Genomic DNA, 15,548 nt, shown 5'->3' with positions numbered 1-15,548 from the left:
TTATCTTTAAGAAAAAGAGAACGGTAGAGTGTTAGAAGTTAAAAGGGGACTTTCACTTTATATTGTTATTTCTTTATTGTTTGAATTTCTCTACAAGGATGTATTAGTTGATAATTTTGAAGTGTGATAAAATACAAATGTTAATAAAGTTACTATCTTAGAAATTATTATTTTTCTCTTTTCCCTTTCCTAACACGGTATTTTTCCTAGTTGGCCCAAAACACTAGGCTGTCTCAGAAGAAGATTAATATTTGTTACAGAATGATAACATTTATTACTTACTATGTGCTAGGCACTGTTCTAAGCAATTTATGTGTAATGCAAAGATAGAATTAATATTCAGCTTCTGACCTTCAAAGTAACATCGTGAAGCTGAACAATAGCCTCGAAATCAGGCTATTGTACTGGGAGAGGATTTTCTATATTCTTTTATTCACCTTTATCCCCTACTGATTAGAAATCAGGCCTGGAAAACTTAGCTCATAGAGTTCTCTCATGGTGCAGAGAAGACACCCCTCCTGTTAGGGCAGCAAGGCCATGGGTCTAACTCCTCTATGGTAGAAGGAAGATGTGTTATAGAGGAAGTGGGGAATGGGGCACCCATTCCTCTTCAGTTCCAGGATTGTGAGAAAGGGAGAGAAAGGAGCAAGGTTAGGAAGGATTTCTCCTCCCCTACTTCCCATTTGAGTCTCTGGGAAGAGGCCTCATTGCAGGCTGTCTCATATCAGCCCTACCTGAGGCAGCATGTTCAGGCAGGTCATGAAGTGTCACTTTAAAGTCACCTATAGTTTCCATGTGGGGCCCTTGTGACCCAGAAGTATCTGAGAATCTGGGTGGGGATCCATAGTGTAGGTGAGGTGGGTAAGGGACTATAAGATGTGCTAGGGTTGAATGGGAGTCACATCCAGACCTCAAAGGGATATATGATGCTAGGAGGAGCCCAGGGTAGGCTGGGTAAATTAGAGAGGGCCACCAGAGAGCTGATACCATACATAACGTCAGCCACAGACTTCAGTTGCAATGCGAGCAATGCTGAGAGCAACCAGAGGGACAAGAGTTGAAGAAGTGGAGGGTACTGCTCCCCAGGGTCACAAGTCTTCCTCTCTGCCACAAGGTCAGGCAACCCTACAACAAGCCATATACATACATCCAGCTACCATCTTGCAGCAAAAAGGGTGAGAAATTTGACAGACTGAGCATTTCTTTTCCTAGAGAGACTAACATCACCTAAACAGACTGTTTAAATTATTGGATCAGACTAAGTTTAAACCAAACGGGATTTAAAAGTTAATTATTTTTACTCCTTACCAGCAGGTGGGAACCTAGAAAGAAGGCCCAATTAGTTAATAAAGGGGCTACATTTTCTTTGTACTTCTGAGTTAAATGCACAGTTCTGCTAAATAAATTTAAAAATCAATTACAATACTGAGTATTAAATGCTATGAAAAGAAGCATCAACCTAGCTGAAGTAATTGCTATATTGGATCAGATCCACAGAATATCCAGCCCCGGAACTGGTCTTCCCAGTGAAACCTGGGAACATTCGCTGAGGGGTAGAGTGAATGGTTGATCCCATTATGTCAACTCCAAAGTTAAGGGTGTTCCCTGTAATATGGCCAGTTTTTCATAATACCCCATTATGTATTTAACATTCATTGATTTCTCCAGCTTTTCTTGAATGTATTTATATTTGCACCACCTCTTGGAGACTGTAAGTCTCTGCAGAGGATATTTCTGAATTTTTTGGTTGCTGTTATTATCCAATTTTGGGGGACTTGGGAAGAGTAAGCTGAGGGAGGTTCTATGTGTCAGAATCTTCTTCTTCATATAGTTTTTCCCCCTTTGAGAAAAAAAGAAGCCAAAGACATATTTATGCTCGATGTTTAAATAGTAAGTAGTTTGGCTTGGCTCTGATTGGGTGGCGCAAGCAATTTCTGATCAGCTGCTAACAGAAAGGTTGGTGGTTCGAACCCATTTAATGGCTCTGTGGAAGACAGTCCTGACAATCTGCTTTCGTAAAGATTACAGCCAAGAAAACTCTACAGGGCAGTTCTACTTTGTAACACATGAGGTTGCCATGATTCGGGGGAGACTTGATGGCAGCTAACAACAACTTGGCTCAGAATGCCTCAAAAATAAATTTTGTACCAATCAGCACAACCCGTTTTATTCTTAGCCCCTGGATAAAAACTGAGGCAGAACCCAGGACTTTTCTGCTCTCTCCGAAGTAGATTATGTCCTTGGTCAGTAATTCAAGTATCTAGATCTCTGTCACAATCAAAATTTTAAATCTGGCTTAAAGGCAGATCTTCTCATCCTCCCCCAGTCTGGGCTGCTGCAGGCAGAGAAGGAAAGGGGAGTGGTCATTTGCTTTACTTTCTTCCCACTGGCACTTCAACTCCTCCTCTCCTGAGTTTGTTAACGGAGGGAGAAGAGGTAAAGAGGCAGGAAAGTTCTTACTTGACCAGTATTGCTGTGAGTCAGCATCTGCCCTCTGGCCCTGGCAGGTATTTAAACCTGACTCTTTCTTTTATGTTGTGGGTTCTTTGGAAACCAGTCAGGGATCCAGATACCAATACAAGTTGTCTTCGAGTCGACTCACTCCCAGTCATGGCAACCTCATGTATTTCAGAGTAGAACTGTGTTCCATAGGGTTTTCAACAGCTGATTTTTTTGGAAGTAGATTGCCAGGCCTTTCTTCTGAGGTGCTTCTGGGTGAACCTGAATCTCCAACTTTTCAGTCAGCAGCCGAGTGCTTAACCATTTGAACCACCCGTGAACTCCAAATATTCAGATACAGGCAGCCCAATGAGTTTTGACTGATACTGGGTCCGAGGCCCCAAGATCTGTGATAAGAAAGTGACGAGGGACAGGGGGTGGTGGTGGAAGGGAGGGGAGAACTGTCTACGCCTGAGAAAAAGACTGGGATCATGCCCAAGTCAACAAGTGAGTATTTTCATGGTTCTGCACAGTTAGGACTTTCTGAGCAAATTTTACTGAAACCTGGGTAAAGAACAAGCCATGAAGCTAAATTATGACTAGACAGATAGTGAGAGAACTCTGTAGAGATTTACGTCCCCAGAGGTGTATGTTTACATTTCAAAGGGAGGTAAAACCTGGAACCCAGGAGAAGTCCCAGGAGTTGTGCATCTGAAAGCCTTGTCTTACCTCCCCCGGAGACATTTATTTATATTCCAAAGGGTTAGAAGCCAAGTACCTACCCCTTCTCTTTCCAAGGGAAACTGGTTTACACTAGGTAGCAAAGGTTTCCCTCTCTTTCTTAGGAAGGGAGGGAGACAGCTGTATCTCTCATATATAAATTCCCAGATTCATAACTTGGAGTGGGAGGGGTCCCGCTCCTGCATACAGAACCAGGTAGTAAGTGACAATAATTTGGACATTTGTTGCAGAAACTTCATGTTTGCATTCAAGGTAAGTAATGACAGACATTTAAAATTTATCAGCCATAGAAACAGGCCTGTGCATGGTCCCTCACTAGAGAATATATGACTTGGCTGTTAAAAAGGCTAATGTGATCTAGACTATAGTGATATTCATTGAGTGTGCACCTGTTACAACACACTGCAAACAAGTCAATTCCAACTGATAGAGACCCTGCGGGACAGAACAGAACTGCCCCATAGAGTTTCCAAGGCTGGTGGGTTCAAATCGCAGACTCTCTGGACCTCTCCGTTAGCAGCCGAGTGCTTAACTACTGCGTCCCCAGGGCTCCTTTGCAGATAGAGTGAGGGAAGTAAATATATTCCAGCAGTCAGCCCTGATGTGATGCAGCCATTTCTGGGTATAAAGTTTAATAAGAAAATTGAGAAACTGGAGTGTGTCTAGTACTGAGGAGGCAGCCAGGTAAGTGTTAGGCTTGGAGACTATGTCATGAACAAAGTCGGAGGATCTGGGATATTTAGTGAAGAGTCATTGCATGCATGAGGGAAAGGTGCACTTTCTTTTGACTGCTCAGAACAAACTGCTCACGCTTACGGAGAGGCAGATTTTAGCTTCATATAAAGAAGAATTTTTGTAACAAAGATGTTCAGCATTGCAATGAGTTTTCTTGTCATTGGAAGTATTTAGATAGCAGCTAGGATGGCCATCTGTTGGAAAGGATACACAGGAAATCTGCTTTATGTGGGAGGTTGGTATAATTGATGGTTTAGTTTTCTGGCAACTCTGTCTCCACAAGTTTAACTGATCATCATCTGACTATTCTCTGCTTTGGCCATTGGCCGATCGAGTTCCCTTCTTTGACAGCCTTGGCCAAGTCCAGAGTTATTTTTTTTGTTTTGTTTTGTTTTAATTTCCAGAGTTCTGATAAGTTTGTTAGCCTCATGTGTGAAATGAGGATACCAATGCTTCCTACCACATAGGATTATTATTGCAGTTAAATGAAATAGCACATGTAAAGCATGGATTATGTAAAGCAACACTTAGAACACAGCTTAGCAAACACTCAATACATGATGGCTATTATTTATTAATATCTTAGCTTATTGTCTTTCTCCACCTTTCATTTGGCTAGCTACTCATCCTTCACATTTCAGTTTTCATTTACCAAAAAATAAGTTGCTGTCAAGTTGATTCCGACTCATGGCGACTTCATGTTTGTCAGAGTAGATAGAACTACACTCCATAGGGTTCTCTTTTTTGTATATAATTTATTTTATTTTTGTTGTTGTACCATAGGGTTTTCAATGGCTGATTTTCTGGAAGTAAATTACCAGGCATTTCTTCTGAGGCACCTCTGGGTGGACTTGAACCTCCAACATTTTGCTTAGCAGTTGAGCGCTTTAACCATTTGCACCACACAGGGACTCCCCAGTTTTTATCTGTATGCCTCTTATTTTCAGTGGGAGCTCTGATGGTGCAGCAGTTTAGTGATATAACTGCTAACCAAAAGGTCGGCAGTTTGAACCCACCAGTAGCTACTTAGAAACCCCATGGGTCGGTTCTACTCTGTTCTCTAGGGTCGCTATGGGTCGGAATTGACTCGATGGCAATGGGTTTGATTTTTTTTTTTTCCAGTGAGTTTGAGTCTCTTTTCACGTGGAAAAACGCCATTTCACGGTTTATCTTTTATACTTTTGCCCATTTAAAAAAATTTTTTCTAATATATTTTCTAATATATTCTATTATTTGTTAGTCTTTTTATTGTCAATTTGTAGGAGCTCTTTATGTATTTGGCCTATGATATGAGTTGCAAATATTTTTTCCACTTTATCCTTTGTCTTTTGACCATAGTACTTTAGACATGTAGAAGGTATTTTTTTAATGTAGTAGTGTTTATCAGTAGTTTCACTCATGCAGAGACTTCACTGATTTAAAAGGGTAATTCCTTGCACTAACGTTATGAAATGAGAATTCCTAATGTCTTCATAGAAACACAAAATAAATTGCTACATTAACAAGATGCTTCAACATTGTGCTTTTAAGTGACCCTTACTGGTGAATAATCTTCCAGTGTCTCTGCTGCTAAAGAATAGCTTCTCATAACATCTGATCATTCACGAAGCTTGAGTGTCTTTTGTAGCCAAGTCACTGTGGCTCCAGACAGACTGGAACTACTGTAACCGTTATCCTTATCTGTCAGTAATAATCGGGTTGCCAGCCAAACCATACACCTGTGGCAACAGGGAAATTGAGTTGCTGCCGCTTAAATAAAAGGACCTGAATTTGCTGTCAATAATATGGGTATTTTAGCCTCTGGATAAATCCAGAGTGCTAGACACCCTACTTGACTTATGGGTGCAAAGAAGAACACATCAGTCTTCTAAAGATACAAAGAACATATTAGTCTTCTTTGTACCATAAGGAGCTCAGTCTAATCAGAGAACAGGACAAAAAGTGCTAACAGTAGAGTTCACAACATTCAGATATAGAGTATGTTTTGAAAATACAGAGGAGAAACCTAAAAAAGGAACCTCGATATATCTGTTGTTTCTCCTACACATGACCTGCACACACCCAGCTGCTTCCAGGTATTTCTGTAACATCATCTCAGCCCCTTGTATTGCAGACCAAGCTTACCATCGGCCCCCTCTCTCCCTCCCAGCACACTCCCAGCTGGCTTCCTCATTGTGGCATCTTGGTGTCTGTGCACCAGCACAGTCTTTAAAGCTCAAAACCTTGGCATTTACCTGGATTCTTTCTACTTCTTCACTCATGAAGGCTGGTCTGTCATTAAACCCTGCCTATTCTTCCTTTGTACTATTTCTCCCATCTTCCCTCAGGCTTTTATTACATCATTGAAATAGTCTTCTAACTATTGTCCTAAATAACATTGTTTTCTGCACCATCCTTCTACTGTTATTGTTAGTTGCCATCAAAGTGATTCTGACTCATGGCGACCCACGTGTGCAGAACAGAACTGCTCCATAGGGTTTTCAAGGCTGTGACCTTTTGGAAAAAGACTGCCAGGTCTGTCATCTGAGTTGCCTCTGGGTGGTTCAAAACTGCCAGCCTTTCAGCTAGTAGTCAAGCACTTAACTGCTTTCACCACCCATGGACACCATCCTTCTGCTACCTAGATTAATTTTTACCAAAACTAATTTCATTATGTGATTTTCCAGTTTAAAAATCTTTCAATAACTCTTCATTATGTATTGGATAAAACTGAAGTTCTAAAGGCTAACATTTGTGAGTCCTTTAGTAATCTAACTTCACTTTTCATTTCCAGTTTTGTCATCACCTGTGCCCTGTGTTCGTCCCTGCCCCTGCCTGTCTGCGGTCTTTACTATTACTGAAGCAACCATGCTTCCCACCAATATCTTTCCCATTGTGTTGTCTCCTTTCCTGCTTTTCTCTCTTCCCCAAATCTCTCTTCTTCTTCTTTAAGCATCCAAGTTCTAGTTTGTTCAAGGTCCAACACCAAGTCCCACCTGCTCAATGAAACTGAGCGGTTGCTCTCATCCTCACAGCATTTCCTAAAAATTTTCTGACTCCTGTGATATTCATTCCAGGCCATCACCTGACACTTAAACATACAGCATGGAGTTCCATCACACAAGCATTTTACTTTCATAAATTCAACAAAATGCTTTCAGCCAAGAAACACAGAAATAAGAAGGAAGAAAAAATACAACTTGAATAATTTGGACAACTCTGCCCACTTTTTTACTTTGTGCCCTCCAGTGAAACTGAGACAGAGGATGTAATTCTGCTGTTCACTCAGTCAATCACAATTTCCTTGTGCTTCTGGACAGTGAGCATCTCATCACTCTGAATGTGATTCTAGTGCTAAAGATACATATTTGATAACATATGATATTTGTCTCATAGGCTGACTTTAGAATCTCACTTCCAATAAGATGCTACTTCATATTTCACTGTACTGCTCTATTACACTATAAAGCAATGACAGAATAATACTTTTACATTTCATTGAATTATTTCACTATTACCTGGATGGTCTCCCCATCCCGCTCCTGCTCCAATGACAGCTAAATAAATAAACAAGGTTGGAAAATTCATAGTTTTTAAGTAGAATGAAAAAGGAACGGAGGGAGGAGGCAAAGGAGGAAGGAAAGAAAAAGAAAAATGAAAAACAATTATGCAAGTGTAAGGCCCTGTAGGATATGTGACACAGTCTTTTGTCTATCTGCTCCCTCAGAGTAATAAAAATATAAGAGCTAGGAGTGTAGTAGGTTGAATGCTGTTGTTGTTAGCTGCCATTGAGTCAATTCCAACTCATGGTGACTCCATGTGTGCAGAGTACACTGCTCCATAGGGCTTTCAGGGCTGTGATCTTTCAGAAGCAGATCGCCAGGCCTGTCTTCTGAAATGCTTCTGGGTGGGTTTGAACAGCCAACCTTATGGCTAGTACTTGAGTCCTTAACCATTTGTGCCACCCAGGCAGCCAACAGGACAAATAGTGGCTCCCCCAAAAAAGATAAGTCCATGTCCTAGTTCCCAGAACCTGTAATGTTACCTTTTTTGGAAAAGAGTCTTTGCAGATGTAATTACATTAAGGATCTTGAGATGAAGCGATCATCCTGTATTATTCAGGTGGGTGCTGAATTCAATAACACGTGTCCTTATAAGACGCACAGGGGAGATTTGACGACACACAGAGGAAAAGGCCATGTGAAGACGAAGGCAGAGATTAGAGTGATGTGGCCACAGGCCAAGCACCTCCAGAGGGAGTACAGCCCTGCTGACACCAAGATTTTGGACTTCTCGCCTCCAGACCTGTGAGGTGATAAATTTCTGTTGTATTAAGCCACTCAGTTTGTGGTAGTTTGCTACAGCAGCCCTAGGAAACTAATATAAGGAGGAAAAGCAGGGAGGCACCAGATCGACTTGACAAAATCAGCACCCAAGTCCAGAGCCTAGGAACTCTCCACCTTCCACACCCCATGCCCTGAGCAAGCAATTGCCAAGGAGCCTCCAGGAGACAGGATAGTCTGTGCATTCATGTCACCTCGGCCTAGGAGTGTTATCAATTGTCTTTCTCATTACTAGTTAGAGAGGAACACACACTGATGGCAGCCAGCAAATAGCTTGTTGATGTCCAGAATGAAGGATGCCTGTCTGTGCCCAGAAAGTTTGCTCAGGTTCCAAGTGATCGATCCTGTGGATGGAATCCTGCAGGAACACCTGAAGAATACTGAGGACAAGGAAGGCAAAGATGGAACTAGATGGAACCCGGAGTCCCTGGGTAGTGCAAACTGTTAACACACTCAGCTGCTAACCAAAAGGCTTGGAGGTTCAAGTCCACCCAAAGGCGCCTCAGAAGAAAGACCTGGTGATCTACTTCTAAAAAATCTGCCTTTGAAAACCCTATGGAGCACAGTTCTACTCTGACATACATGGGTCGCCATCAGTCAGAATTGACTCAAGGGCAATTGGTTTTTTTAGATGAAACCAGCTCAAGATTTCCTACTGAGCAGGACAATGGAAAACCCACCACCAAAGACAACCCTGCTCTTAGTCCCACCTTCATTTCTACTTCCAGGGGTACCTGGTACCACAAGTTCCTGGGCCTTTTGAGGTTTCTAGAGTAGCTGGGTTGCTTCTTATCTCTTCCTACTGCTGATTGGAATTCAGATTTTTCAGGTTTGAGATGTCAGTTTGCAGCTGTCCACTGGCTTTCCAGCTTCCAAAATTTTATTGACATTGGATCCTCTCCTATTCTCTTTGTCCTAGTCCCTTTTTAAAAGTTCCTTAAAAATCCCTTTACTGTCATTTTAGCAGGGTGAGGGTGAGAGGGAACTGAAGCTAATGTGTACACTCAACATGCCATCTTTAACTAGAATGATGCAAAGTTTTTATCTGAATATTTGTCCCTTGATTCAATTCTGGAAAATTGTTAGCTTTTATGTCTTCCAACATTGCTTCTCTGCTGTATTAGTTTTCTACTACTACTCTAACAAATCAGCACAAATTTAGTGTCTTAAAATAGCATAAGTTTATTATCTCAGTTCTGTAGGTCAAAAGGCTGGTCTCACAAGGCAGAAATCAATGCGTCAGCCAGCCTGGAGGGTATGGGGGAGGATCTGCTTCCAAGCTCATTCAGGTTGCTGGCAGGAATTCAACCACTTGCAGCCATCGGGTTGAGGTTCCCCTTTCCTTATTGGCTATCAGTTGAGGACCTCTCGCAGCTCCTTTGGGCCACCTCCGTTTCTCATCACATTGCCCCATTCATTTTCAAGCCAGCAACGGCGCCATCAAGCCCTTTTCACCTTTCAAATCTCACTTCTCCTTCTGCCACATCTCTCTTCTGCCTCCAGTCAGAAAAACTTCCTTTCTTTTAGGGTCTCATGTGATTACATTGGGCCCGCCCAGATAATCCAGGATAATCTCTCTATTTTAAGGCTTGTAACCTTAATTACAACTACAAAATCCCTATTACTATGCAACATAACATATTCACACTTTCCAGGGATTAGGGTGTGGACATCTTTTGGGGGCTATTCTGCCTACTGTAGCTGCTATCCCTCTAGTGCCTTTGTGGAGCCTCTCAAGCTGTCATGTATATTTTTTTCATTGCTTTTGCATACATTTTACTTCTTTGTCTGCACTGGGTTTTAGGTGAATTCTCTAATTCTTTTAACTGTGTTTAATATGTAGTTAATCTGCTTTAATAATTTTTTTAAAACTTATGACTATATTTTTACTTTCCAAGTTCTCTAATTAGTTCTCTTTCATACTCATCTGCTCTTGTTTCATTTAATAATTTTTGTTATTTTTAATGGCAATTATTCCTTCGTCCATCTAGACCAGTGGTTCTCAACCAGGAGTGATTTTGACCGCCAGGGGTTATTTCACAATGTCTGGACACATTTTTGATTGTCACAACTGGGGAGATCCTACTGGCATCTAGTGGGTAGGATCCAGAGATGTTGCTAAACATTTCTACAACGCACAGGACTGTATTCCATACCAAAGACTTATCCAGCCCAAAATGTCAATAGTGCTGAGGTAGAGAAACCTTGATCTATATCATCTTAAACATACTCATTTTAAAGACTTCATCAGACTGTTTTATTTATTTAATTTCATCTGTAGAGATTTCATGCTTTTATTGTTTATTTTGTTGGCTATTGTTGTTAGCATTAGATTTGTTCTTTGTTTTGGCATTTTGGTTTGCAGGTTCATTTTCAGTGAGAAGTTCTCCCCCATCACCCCATTTCTTTCTCTCTTTACACCTGGCTCTCTCTCCTCCCTATTATCAGTTTTGAGGGTGTCTCACTGGATCTCTGAGCTCCGGTAAAGAGCCAAGCAGGTCTCACAAGGGCATTTCTGGGCTCCTCCCATGGTGATACTGGCGTAAAGTCTGGACAGGAGGCTCAGTTTCTGTTGCCACACTGTGTCTGTTTCCTCTTGCCTCCCTATGCCTGCAGCTTGCTCAAAGCCCTAGACCCTGGGTGGTGGGCAGCAACATTTGCTTTGGTTTCCTTCTGAAACTCCTTTGTGCGCCAGGGATCCTGACCTCAGTCAGGCCTTGGAGCCCAGCAAGGAGCCTGACACTGGTCTTACATGTCACTTGGTGCACTTACAGTTCCCTTTATCCTGCAGAAAACAAATTCTAGCCCCATCATCTACTTCTTACCAAGAACAAAGAAGTTCCACTCACCTATCTGCATTCCTTTCTTGGTTTTTATTTTTATATTTTCTACTTGTTTTGTGTTTGGAGCAAAGAGAAGTTAAAGAGTCATCTTGACTGGATGGCTATTGCACAGCCATTTTGCTATGATATTTATTTATGGTTACCTCTTTTCAAAAATGATTTATTAGCTGTTACTCCCCCAAAAATGTGTTTAATTGTAAATGTGCAAAACGTCATACAAAAGCCATCTATAGAATCCAACTTACAGCCTCCAGAAATTCCATAAAACCACTCATTAATGCATGCAAAAAAACAGGACATACAAAATGGAAACGTTAAAGCATATGTGAATGGGTGCTAAGTTATTTGCAACCCACAGAGCAGCACATGATACACAGAGAGTAAGAACATTTTCAGAGTGGAAGGCCTACTCGGAAGGGAGAGTAGTAAACAAGCAGGAATTGAGCTCCTTTCTGACCATCTATAAGTTTCAGGAGGGAAATGGAATTCTAGGACTTGTCCACGTGTTTTCCATGTGAACAGGATCTCTATAATCATTTTATTTGAATTTAATTTCATTCACAAATGTTTGCATAGATGCTAGAGAAACACAGCTGAGTAAAATGATCTGAGTCAAGGAAGTCAGGGTTTTTTAAGGAGAGAGCGGGAAGGAAAGGCATAAACAATTATGTTTTGATGGGATGAATTCTATACTATGTGTTTACACACCGCGTTAAGGGGACACAAGTGCGGGGGCAATGATTTATTGTGTTAGGTGACTGTCAGGAAAAAATTGCAAACATGATATTTAAACTGGAGATTACGTAGTGCGTAGGCGCTCACCTTGTCGGGTAGGGCTAATCCGCTGCAGGGATCACGACGCAGGCGATGGGGGAAGTCAGCGTTTTTAACTTGAACATAGTAGATGACCTACGTACCCGCCTGATAGGAGGATCCCATCACAGGCACCCGCGGAGGTTCGTGTTTTGCCAGCCGCGGGTCCCGTCCGCCAGGGGGCGCCACGGCCTCGCGCCGTCCTGTCGTTGCGTTTCCGGGCACTGGGGCCCAGCGCCGCCATCGCCGCCGGGCGCGTCCTCGCCGCGCGCTGCGAGTCTCCTACCTCTCCCGTTACCAAGGCAACGGCGGCGCCTCCTCCGCGACCGCCCGGATCATCTCTCCGCGCCATTTTCAAACTGCCCAAAAGCTGGAGCCGGTGGCTGTGGCGGAAGGAACTAGCGAGGGAGGCGAGCTATTGAGGCGCGATGCAGCCGCAGGCTGAGGGAGCGGCGGTCGGAGCTGCCTGTGAGTGCGGCCGTGGAGAGCGGGAGGGCCGGGCGAGACCCGCAGCGGCGGCGCCTTCTGTGCGGTTCCCGCGGGCCGGGCCTGGGCGCTGCCGGGATGCCGCGCGGTCGCGGGAGGAAGTGGAGCCGGAGCGGCCTGTCGGGGCGGGTGGGGAGGCAGGAGGCCGGCGAGGCGCGGAAACGACCCTGCCTGCTCCGCCTCCTACACCCTTTTCCCTTCTCTACCCGACTGCAAAGTTACAAACCCGAGATTGGCCTGGGGATGCGTGAACCGCTGTCTTCTGCCCAGCTCAGCATAAGCCGGCTAGGGCGTCGTGCAGACTGGCCTGCTATTGTTTGAGTTATTTAACATTTAAAATGCTCTCTTAGTATAAGAGTCACACGTGCTCTTTCTAAAAACAAAAAGAGTAGGACGAGAGCCATTTAATTAACCTTTGCCCAGCACCTTAGAAAACATTCCTTTCTACCTTCCTGCTTCTACTATTTTAGGTTCAGTAAGGAAAGAAAGAAGTCCTGGTGGCACAGCGGTTAAGCACTAGGCTGCTAACCGAAAGGTGGGCGGTACCCACCCACCAGCCGCTCCGCGGGAGAAAGATGTGGCAGTCTGCTTCCAGCTTTGGAAACCCCACGGAGCAGTTCTGCTCAGTACTATAGGGTCGCTATGAGTCAGAATCGAGGGATAGCAACGGATTTGGTTTGTTGGTTTTAAGTAGAGAAGAGTGGTTTCCAGAACATTTCTTCGGTACCAGCATTTCATAATCTCTATGGCAATTTTAGTTTTAAAATATTTAATTCATATACAGTTCAATTTTCAAACTGTCGAAGGACTAACAGAGCTATGGAATGAACATTTATAGCTCCTTTTAGGGAACTTTTCAGCACACGAAATCCAGAAACAAGTAGCAGGAAGGCTATCCTATTTTTTAATATCTTAACATGTAAGTTTAAAATTAGGCTTCAGCCTTCTTTACAGTAAAAGGAGATACGAGCAAACATTTTAATGTTAAAAACAATTACTAAATCTTCATTATATTCAAAGTGTTGTTTTAATTATTCTTTAAGTTTAGTTAATTCTAACAATCACTATTTTCCATGATCAGTCCCCTCTCCACCACCAAAATTCACTAGGAGATAACCTCAGTTGACGTTTTTGTTAACACCAGTACGTACAAACACGGAGGATGTTGTAAAAATAAGGTGTACTGGTTTTCAGATGTCAACTCCCCAGAGTTAGACAGATAGACAGTTCTAAACATGTATGTGTTTGGCACCCTAAAATCCAACCTTTTATGTTGTTTTGCTAGAAATTTACAGTATAGCCAGAATGTTTGGATGAGTGTGGGGAGAAAGACATGTTTTTGTCTTTCCTGGGAGGATTTTAATCTATAACGTGTGCTGAGGCTTCGGCTGTGATTTCCACCCCCCACCCTTGCCACATTTATTTATTTACTAATTTTTGTTGTTGTTGTTTTGTGCTTTAGGTGAGGTTTGCAGAGCAAATTAGTTTCTCATTAAACAATTAATACACACGTTGTTTTGTGACATTGGTTGCCAACCCGGCGACATGTCAACACTCTCCCCTTCTCGACTTTGGGTTCCCCATTTCCATTTGTCCAGCTTTCCTTCCCCCTCCTGCCTTATCATCCGTGCCCTTGGGCTAGTGTGCCCGTTTAGTCTCATATACATGGTCAAGCTACCTGTATTGTTTGTTTTATGGGCATGTCTAATCTTTGTTTTGTTTTGTTTTTTTAATAACAGCTTTGTAATTTGAATTGGATTTCTTTCTTGACATACCAAATCTCAGTGACATAAAGTTTTTAGTTCTGAATTTTTTTTTTTAATTGTACTTTAAATGAAGGTTTACAGAACAAACTAGCTTCTTATTAAACAGTACATACATTGTTTTATGGCATTGGTTAACAACCCCATGACATGTCAATACTCTCCCTTCTCGACCTTGGGTTCCCTATTACCAGCTTTCCTGTCCCCTCCTGCCTTCTAGTCCTTGCCCCTGAGCTAGTGTGCCCCTTTAGTCTCGTTTTTTTCCTATGGGTCTATCTAATCTTTGGCTAAAAGCTGAACCTCTGGAGTGAATTCATTACTGAGCTAAAAGGGTGTCCAGGGGCCATACGCTCAGGGTTTCTCTGGTCTCTGTCAGGCCAGTAAGTCAGGTCTTTTTTTGAGTTAGATTTTGTTCTACATTTTCCTTCAGCTCTGTCCGGGACCCTCTGTTGTAATCCCTGTCAGAGCAGTCAGTGGTGGTAGCCAGACACCATCTAGTTCTACTGGACTCAGTCTGGTGGAGGCCGTGGTAATTGTGGTCTGTTAGTCCTTTGGACTAGTCTTTCCCTTGTATCTTTAGTTTTCTTCATTTTCCCTTGCTGCTGAAGGGGTGAGACCACTGAAGTATCTTAGATGGCCGTTCACAGGTTTTTAAGACTGCAGACGCTACTCACCAAAGAAGCATGTAGGACATTTTCTTTATAAACTATGTTATGCCAGTTGAGCTGGATGTTTCCTGAGATCCTGGTCCCCACAACCCTCAGCCAGTAATTCGGTCCCTAAGGGAGTTTGGATTTGTCCATGGAGCTTCCATGACCTTACCCTGAACAAGTTGTGCTGGCTTCCTCAGTATTGTGTACTGTCTTACCCTTTACCGAAGTTACCACTGATCTATTGTCTATTTACTGTTTTTCCACCCCCATCACTGCCCTCCCTGGTAACCACCAAAGATTCTTTTTGTGTGTAAACCTTTTCATGGGTTTTTATAGTAGTGGTCTCATACAATATTTGTACTTTTGTGGTTGACTCATTTCACTCAGCATAATGCTCTCCAGATTCATCCATGTTGTGAGATGCTTCGCAGATTCATGGTTGTTCTTTATTGTTGCGTGGTACTCCATTGTGTGTATGTACCGTAGTTTGTTTATCCATTCATCTGTTGATAAGCATCTAGATTGTTTTCATCTTTTTGCTATTGTGAACAATGCTGCAGTGAACATGAATGTGCATATATCTGTTCATGTGATGGCTCTTATTTCTCTAGGATATATTCCTAGGGGGAGGATTGCTGGATCATGTGATATTTCTATTTCTAGCTTTCTAAGGAAGTGCCATATTTTCCAAAATGGTTGTACCATTTTACATTCCCACCAGCAGTGCATAAGAGTTCCAGTCTCTCTGCAGCC

The 15,548-nt window shown here is 42.6% G+C and overlaps 1 protein-coding gene across 1 annotated transcript in view; it reads left to right on the top strand.

Annotated features, from left to right (window-relative positions):
* Positions 1-12,135: 12,135 nt before the first annotated feature.
* CEP135 (centrosomal protein 135) overlaps positions 12,136-15,548 on the top strand; it is a 117,468-nt gene continuing 114,055 nt past the window's right edge. The window contains exon 1 of the mRNA XM_012557419.2: positions 12,136-12,361. The gene's annotated coding sequence lies outside the window, so the exon portion shown is untranslated. The remainder of the gene's footprint in view (positions 12,362-15,548) is intronic.

The sequence above is a fragment of the Trichechus manatus genome, unplaced genomic scaffold (assembly GCF_000243295.1).
Source record: "Trichechus manatus latirostris isolate Lorelei unplaced genomic scaffold, TriManLat1.0 scaffold00101, whole genome shotgun sequence".
NCBI classification, from domain to species: Eukaryota; Metazoa; Chordata; class Mammalia; order Sirenia; family Trichechidae; genus Trichechus; species Trichechus manatus.
The sequence above is the reverse complement of the archived record's forward strand: the minus strand, read 5'-3'. Positions and strand labels throughout refer to the sequence as shown.